Source organism: Dipodomys ordii, unplaced genomic scaffold (genome assembly GCF_000151885.1).
Source record: "Dipodomys ordii isolate 6190 unplaced genomic scaffold, Dord_2.0 Scaffold49, whole genome shotgun sequence".
Taxonomy (NCBI): domain Eukaryota; kingdom Metazoa; phylum Chordata; class Mammalia; order Rodentia; family Heteromyidae; genus Dipodomys; species Dipodomys ordii.
In genome coordinates this window covers 446,319-455,196 of record NW_012267265.1, presented here as the reverse complement: position 1 = coordinate 455,196, position 8,878 = coordinate 446,319, and the positions used below count along the sequence as shown (strand labels likewise).

The following is an 8,878-nucleotide window of genomic DNA, read 5'->3' as shown; positions in this document are numbered from 1 at the left end:
AAAAAAAATTCCAAGGAGGTGGGAGGGAAGGGATGGTAGGGGAGAAACAAAGGAGGAGACAACAATGCTCAATAGGACATGTACTCATTACCTTGCTCATGTAACTGTAACCCCTCTGTACAGTATTTTACAATAAAAAACATACAATTTTTTCCAAGAAGTTACTGTGTTCCCTTTGAAATATCACAGTATCACCTTTTTTCCATGTATCTTGTGTCCCACATTGATATTTGTGCATGTGACAGATCACTTGGGTACCGGTGATATAGGATGGTTTCCAGAGTAAAATACTTTGTTGTTATAATAAGTCTTAGGGAACTGGCAACAATGAATGCCTTAGCCTTTATGTCAGATATGTGTTTGGGTGTAGTATCAACACAGATCTTCATTTGTAGGCAATATCCATGAGCTCTGAGTGTCTCAGGGGCTTCTTCTGTAGGGACAGGAGATTACATTGCCAGCTGAGATGTATTTATCATAGATAAAGCTTGTCATGGGGCAGTGGAGGGGGCTGTGAGGGGGAGAAGAATTGGGAGAGAGGGGGAGGGGGAGGGGAGAATGGATGGGAAGGGATGGGAAGGGGAAACAAAGGAGGAGGCCACAGTGCTTGATAAGAAATGTACTCATTATCTCCCCCATGTAATTGTAACCCCTCTGTACAGTATTTTCACAATAAAAATAAAAGAAAAAATAAAAAAAGAAAGAAGAACAAAAAGAAAAATAAGCTCATCAGAGTAATAGTCATTGTTGTCATGAATTCAAAAGACAAAGTCAGAAGATTATTATTTTTTAAAAGTAGCAATTCAGTTAAAGTTATATTTACAAAGCAAGTTATTCAATGATGGCTTGGCTTTCAGATATTTCTTCTGTGAAGTGGTAGATCAGAAAATAGGAAGGACCACCTTGAATATCTGTGGGTTGCTTTGGAGCAATGCTACAGCAACTGTCTGTGCTCAAGAGAAAAAATGTTTGCTTCCAATGCATCTAAAGCGCATTTATTGAGCTACTCAGCTTCATCCTGGGGCTGAAAATGAGCGAGAAGGGCCAAAGTTTACTTTGAAGGCCTTATCAAGTAAGCTGTGCATTGTGAGAATGTCTCTTCCTGGGTCACATCAGGATATGCGAAGCCCCCTGGCTGCTTCATGAGAACTTCAGCAGAAAATTGTTGCCTTCCCTACATTTGTCTACAGTAGGAAGACCACTATAGTTTGCATCTTGAATGTCCTTCTAAAGTCTGTTTTGGAGGTCCAGTTATTAACTGATGGCACTGTTAGTAATACCATAGCCTTAAGAAAAAAGGTAAAAAGAGGAACCTATGCAACAGCAATACTCACAAAACAATATGTTGGAAATGATCTGTACAACTTGGGAAGGGGTTTGGGGAAAAGAAAAGAGAGAGAAAAATGAAGGAGGGGTAACAAGTTAGACAAGAAATGTACTCACTGCCTTATGTAACTCTGTACATCACCTTGACAATCAAAAACTGTAAAAAAAACTCATAATATGCAGTAATTTTATGACAATTATCACTGGTTGTACTATTTGAAATCCTTGTGTTGATTTATAAAAATCACTAACTCTTAAAGTAGTTAATCTTTATAATCTGAAGTTTAATTTTTCTACCAGAAGTAAATGCAAACTTAAAATGTGGGTCTACTTGTACTGTTTTCTAGTTAATTATCATGGCTCAGCTAGTAGAGTGCTTGCTAATGAGTAAAAGTGTCAGGTTCTAAGTTTGAGTCCCCATTTCAGATCTAAAAGAAAAAGCTTAAGGTCATCAGTTAATTTGACTGTGACCAAGAATATAGATATAGTCAGGAATGTGTGTAGATAAGTGGCAGTGAAATGGCCTAGCATGTTGGAGGCCCTGGGTTAATTTATACCAGCTTTACAGAGCAAGTAATATTGAGAAGAATTTGTATCTATGAGTATGAATATAAAATAATAACTTAAAATCTACATTTGATCAGATAAGCATTAATTTAACTAATATATTATTATGATTGCACTTTCTTGAACTCATAAAAACCATGATAGTCATTTCTTTTTCAAGGTTATAAAATTAACCTATATTGGCCATACAAATGTTTTCACTTGGTATTTCTATGCATGTATATTTTGTACTTTGGTCGATTTCATCCTCTGTATTACTGCTGGAGCCGTTTCAGAGAGAGTAGAATATAAAGTAAATCAAAGCTATTAATGTGATTAGAATATTTTCTCATTTTCTGAAACATTTTTAAATGATAGAAATTTATACTGGAAATGTAATATATAGGGGAGAGAGTATCATTTTTGTTTTGAATTTATATCTGTTTTAATTTATTTTCACTTGCTTTGGTTAATCTACACTTTCGATGTTCATTTGAATCATCCTTTGACATAGTATGTCTGTTTACTGCATACAGAGTGTCTGTTTTCTTTCTTTTTCATTAGTGGTAATAGGAAACAGCCTACATGCCTGCCAGGCAAGCATAGTTGTTTATTAAGCTTCATACAGAGCCCTTATGTTCCTGTTTGCTTTCAAGAGAGAGTCTCAGTCAATTTGTATGATCTGACCTCAAAATCAAAATCTTTCTACACCAGTTTCATCCATTGCTGAATTATAAGGTTCAGCTACTATCCATGTCTGACTCTTAAGTTTTCGTCTTATAAAACTTGCCATTCACTGTAAGGGTTTCTTAAATGAGACACAAAAACATAAAAACTACAGTGATATAAGCCTTTGCAATTAGGGAGAATGTGAAACAAGCAATTCAGAGATCAAAATGTTATTTGTTCAATGGTTAATATGTTCCTAATGTAACTTCTAGAAATTTTATAAAAAATTGCTCAAAATAAACCTTACTATCAGTTGCAAAACTTCTCTTTTGTAAATAGAAATAATTGATTTGTGTAATTACTCTGAATCAGCCTCTTACTTAAAGAATCTAAGGTTAACATTTAGAATGTATCCCTGTTCTAAGCACTTTATTGGAAAGTAACACACAAATAAGCATGTGACAGTCCATTAGTGTTCATGTTCACTTCACAATACAGAGTAGGAGTCTGAAGTAGGTTCTTACTTTTTTCCTGTGTCAGCCTGAACTATGATGGCCTTTTCTATGGATTTCTAGGACGTGGGATGACAGGTAAATATACCCACATTTGGCTGTTGATGTTGTTTTGTGAACTTTTCTGACCTTTGTGAACTGTGATTTGAACTTTTCTGCTCCATGTGAACTATGATATGAACTTTTCTGCCTATGTAACATGATCCTTGTGATGTCCACGACCCAAAGAGAAAAGACTACATAAGTAAGCCATTAGTGCTCAGCTTCAATGGAGTTTTAATTGAATTTGCCCTATTTATAACTTTCTCCAATGTATTTAATAACTTTCAAAGTACATTATATATGTAGAAGTTATGGTTTCTATTTTTAAAGGTTGAAACATTTCTTAGTCTACAAGAGGAAATGTTCATTATCCCTAAACATAAAGGAAATGGAAAGCAAAACAACTCAGATTTTCTGTCTCTCCTCAGTTAGATTGGCACATATACACAATGGAATTTTGCACAGCAATTAGAAAAAATAACATGATGACATTTCCATGGAAAAGGATGGACCCAGATCAAATCATGTTTAGTGATATAACCCAAGCTCAGAAACTACAACAGTGCGTGTTTTCACTGCTTTGTGGAAGCTAGATCTGAAATACACATTTAGATATAATAGATAATTATACTTAGAGTCTTTATGTAGGTGTGCTATATATTTAACTCCTTGTATGTAAACCATGTTTTATCTCTGTATTCTGCAATATCTGTTTCAAAACCATCCCTATGGTAGTCTGCCTCATATACTCCTGGGGAATGTGTTGTTTCTAGATAATTTGGTCCTTCTTTTGGAGTGAAGAATTCCAAACACTTTGAAAGAGCCATCGTATTGATATCCTGGGGGCATTATTATGACTCTTTATTAGAATACTTTACTGTTGATTAGAGTACTTGAAAACTGATAGTGGAGGTGATTACAGGCCTCTAGAAATATACTAGAAAGCATTAATGCCAAACTTTAAACTGAATTGGATGAATGTGAATTATATTTCAGAATATTTACTATCAAAAACTCTTGAATCATGATATCTGAAAAATGTAGAGCAATTATGAAATTACTATGTTTATTCTGTGTCAAAAAGGATGCAAAACCAAGTCACCACTCAGCTGCCAAAATTTTTTGCATAATTATAAAATGGCTTACATAAAACAAGTGACTTACACAAACATGTCATAGACTCCTAGCTGCCTGAAAGTATTTAATTACAAAAGGGATGCTGAATTTACTGGTCAAATCATCAGGAAATTAAATTTCTTTTATAAATCTGCCATTCAGTCCACATGCCCCAATTGGTCATTTTACACAATAGCTTGGATCAACCCAAGTTATATTTTAATTTCATGATCAATTTTTTACTCATATATCAGCACAAGAACTTGTCAGAGGGGAACATAGTCTAAAGGTTGCTGTGTTGTTAGTCAGGATGATTTGGAAATGGATTTCAGTCCTACAACTATTACAGCTGAGTTATTACTTTAACTCTGGAAGCTGTGGGAAAGTACTGGTGTGGCCCGTGGAATATAGCCACTGGATGAATATGAAGGTAATACTGGACGAACTCATCGTGAAGGGTCATCAAGTCACAGTTGTGAGACCATCATCTGCTATTTTTGTTGATAGCAATCAGGAATCCAGCATTAAATTTGAAACTTTCCCTTCGGCTTATACTACTGATGAATTCATCGCATTTTTCACAAGATTCACCTCTTTGTGGACATATGAATTGCCAAGAACAACATGTTTGGCATATTCACCATTACTGCAGAATCTATTCATGACATTTTCTGATATCTGGATAAATATTTGTAAAGAGGCAGCTCTGAACAAGGAACTTATAGCAAGGCTACGAAAAGCCAGATTTGATGTTGTGGTTGCAGATGCCGTTGGTCCTTGTGGGGAGCTTCTGGCTGAGCTATTGGAGATTCCTTTCGTGTATGCTCTGCGCTTCTATCCTGGCTACACAACAGAAAAGTATAGTGGAGGGCTTCTATTCCCTCCCTCTTATGTGCCTGTCATTCTGTCAGGATTAAGTGGTCAGATGACTTTCATGGAGAGGGTAGAAAACATGATATGCATGCTTTATTTTGACTTTTGGTTGGAGACATATGAGTCAAAGAAGTGGAGTCGCTTTTACAGTGAAGTTTTAGGTAAGTTTAATAGGGTAAGATCGTAACTTTTGTAAAAGTTGAAAGAGGTTCTCTGAGATGCATGTGAAATAAAGAAATTTGTCTGTTGTAGATGAAACAGTTAAATGAGATATAAATTTGTCTACCAGATTATGGGATCAGAGAGAAGACAATGGACAATTACCTATCTATACAGGACACTGTAAGAGATTATTCTCAGTAAAAAAATGTTCATTTTTTTCTTTGTTATCAAAATCACCAGTTACCTAAGAGACTGAGGAATGAAAAGATGTATACTGAGGAGATAAATTTTTTCACAGGAAACAAGAAATTTTTTCCCTTGATCAATTTCCTTATTTAAATCAAAATATTTATTTGTATTCTCCTTTATTTTCTTTTTGCTTATAGCGAGGTTTGGACTCAGAGAACTCAATCTTATTTGGCTTACTTATTTGGGCTGGTACCTTACCACTTTAACCATGCCCCAGCCCAGCATTTTGCTACTTCATTGGAGGGGTAGTCTTGAAAATATTTCTGCCCAAGTTAGCTTCAGACTTCACTCTTCCAGATCTCAGAATCCTTGGTAGCTAGGGTTAGAAGTGTGAGCCACCGGTGACCAGTTTTATGGATTTACTAACTGGCTTCCTTATTATGACCAATACAATGTTTCAGCACAGACTCAATAACTATAACTCTTAATGCATCCACATTCCTTTATTGTTTATTATAATCTATTTTATAGACATACAATCTAGTAAAGTACTGATATTCTCTGTCATTCTTATTATGTTTCTACATTTACTAAAATATTAACCATCAATAAGGAAAATTCAATTACCTAGTCTCAATATTTATGAAATACTTCCAGATGATATTTTCCAGTGTTTCCACATAATAATAAATATTTTAGGCTCCTAATGTGAATCAACTAGAAGGAAGAAATTCAGCCACAGTCATAAAATTTTACTTATATGGGAAATCAAGCATCAAGGAACAGTTATTACAATGTAGAAAACTAGTTTAAGTACTGCAGAGAAAATAATTTCTGTAACTGTGATAGAATTATTGATCTGGAGTTTGAAAATTTCTCTAATGGATAATGAGAAAAAATGCATAGTTAATTCTATAATTGCTTATTTTAATGATTATTTATGACTGCTGATAAATTGAGGTGCATAGATATAGTGTCTTACCAGAATTCTTTTCTCACAAATCCACACTTACCATATTTCCTGTGTAGTACATTTTATCAACAAACACATTCTATATCATTAAGTACCAATCATTTTTAGAGAAATATAAATATTTTATTTTAAACAACTCTTTCATGTCCTTACCTACTATTTACTTTTTCCTCTCCACTCAGGACGACCCACTACCTTAATGGAGACCATGAGTAAAGCAGAAATCTGGCTTATTCGATCTTACTGGGACTTGGAATTCCCTCGCCCAACTTTACCAAATGTTGATTTTGTTGGAGGACTCCACTGCAAACCCGCAAAACCCTTGCCTAAGGTAAATAGATAACCTTTTGTCTGTGTTATTTCATTTCCTTTTCAATACATATGGTTCTGGACCACTCAATACAAGTCTTTGTTTACAGTGAAAGAAATACAGGAAGTGGCGTAAAGCATTCTACCAATTGAAACTAATTTTTGAACCATCACAAGTTTCTGGATCTCAGAAAACTTAGAGTCATTCAGAACAAAGTCAGCTTAACTAAGATTTAATGAGTCAGCACCTAGAAGGAATCTTTAAATCACTCATAAAACTATCAACTGATTAGCATGTAAAGAAATAAGTATTAGACATGCAGGGAAACAGTGCATCTATTTCTACTACAACCCTTAGTCAATTTAAAAGTCTTGGACATCTCATTGTTGCAATGGGTCCACCTGTATCCCTATTTAAACAATTTGTTTTTTCTCTTCCTCTCCACAAATTATGCCAACATCAAATGCAGTGAAAACAGGGGTTATACCGTGGGGGAGGGACATACAAAGCAACAAAGAAATCATCTTATAAATATGTTAGAAATAATAGCAAGAAAGAAAAAACATTTGAATCCTTATGTTGGGGTTCATTTTGCCTTACATCAACTTATCTGACCATTCCTGCTTGTCTCAGATGTATACTAGTTATTGCAAATAAGGGAAACCATGGAACCTATGTTTCTTTGGGCCTGGTTTACTTCACTTAATATAAGGGGAAAATGATAGAGAATAATTTAGACTCAAGATGGAAATGTTTGGAAATTTTATTGAGCACTGTGCCAATATCTGATTTAATACTACCTGTGTCCTTACTATTGGCTAATGGAAAATTTTGTGTTCTATGTATCATATTACGTTTTATGTATCTTCTTTGGCTATTGTCTGATAGTATTTGATTTTTCTCTCCTAGTTTTCTATTAATGATTTTGCCTGTCATAAGAAGGGTTTGAACTCAACTTGGACATTGTCCCTGAGCTTCATTGCTCAAGTCTAGCACTCTATCACTTGAGTCACAGCTCTGCTTCCAGCCTTTTCTTGGTTAATTGAAGCTGAGAGTCTCACAGACACTTTTTCCCAGGCAGACTTTGAACCATGATCCTCAGATCTCAGCCTCCTGACTAGCTAGGATTACAGGCAAGAGCCACCCATGCTTGGCTAGTTGGATTAAGCGATATTTTAAATGTTTGCTTCACTATTACTTTTGTGTGTGTGTATGTGTGTGTTTGTGTGTGTGTGTGTGTGTGTGTGTATGTGTGTTGAGGCAAAGTTTTTCTTCACAGGAAATGGAAGACTTTGTGCAGAGCTCTGGGGACAGTGGTGTGGTGGTGTTTTCCCTGGGGTCAATGGTTGATAACATGACAGAGGAGACAGCCAATGACATTGCATCAGCACTGGCGCAACTTCCACAAAAGGTGAGATAGTGTACTTCAACAGTGGTCTTCACTGAATGGACCTTCAACTCTGTAATTTTCTGATTGCACTAGTTTCCTGGTGAAAGATACACTGTTACTACAGCTCTAACTTATCTTAGCCAGTTTAAAGACAAAGCAATGCATCACATATGCTCAGATAGCATTCAATGTGGATTGTTTTATATTTACAGTAAGTACAACATGAATTCCGTCATCAGAATCAATACAACAGCTAGAGTGTGAAAGTTTTTCTTTATCATAGTATTGCAGTATGACTTCACAGACATCCTGAAATTTTCATCTAGTCATAGCAAGAATGTTAAAGCCTCTCAATAAACTAAGCAAGTTTCATAAAGAAATTAAATTACACTTGATAAGTGACATCATACAATAACAATTAGCATGTAGAAAAAATGTTTGAAATGTTCTACATAGTTTAGGGTTCACATGTAATCCTTTCCTCCACTTTTGTAATTGACCGATTTAGTGTGCACTTGAGGAGGTTATTCAGAGAAAGGCAAAAGAAGGTTCACTCCTCCTGCCAGGTATGTATTCAGCCTGAATAATTCAGAGAAAGTAAATACAGACATCCTGCCCTACAGGACTGGGCCTTGTTCATATATGAAACAAGATCTGTACAGTTCATGTGAAAAGGGACATATTCTACTGAAAAATAAATGTACCATCAGTAAAATTTGGATTCCTTTCAGCAGCCATATGACTCATAAACTACAGGCCAGCTCCATTTC

General features: G+C 35.3%; 2 pseudogenes; one reads left to right on the top strand and one right to left on the bottom strand.

Moving 5' to 3' along the window:
- LOC105988431 overlaps nucleotides 1-8,878 on the bottom strand; it is a 496,910-nt pseudogene that overhangs the window by 45,250 nt on the left and 442,782 nt on the right.
- The window catches only part of LOC105988493, a 34,714-nt pseudogene continuing 30,310 nt past the window's right edge, over nucleotides 4,475-8,878 (top strand).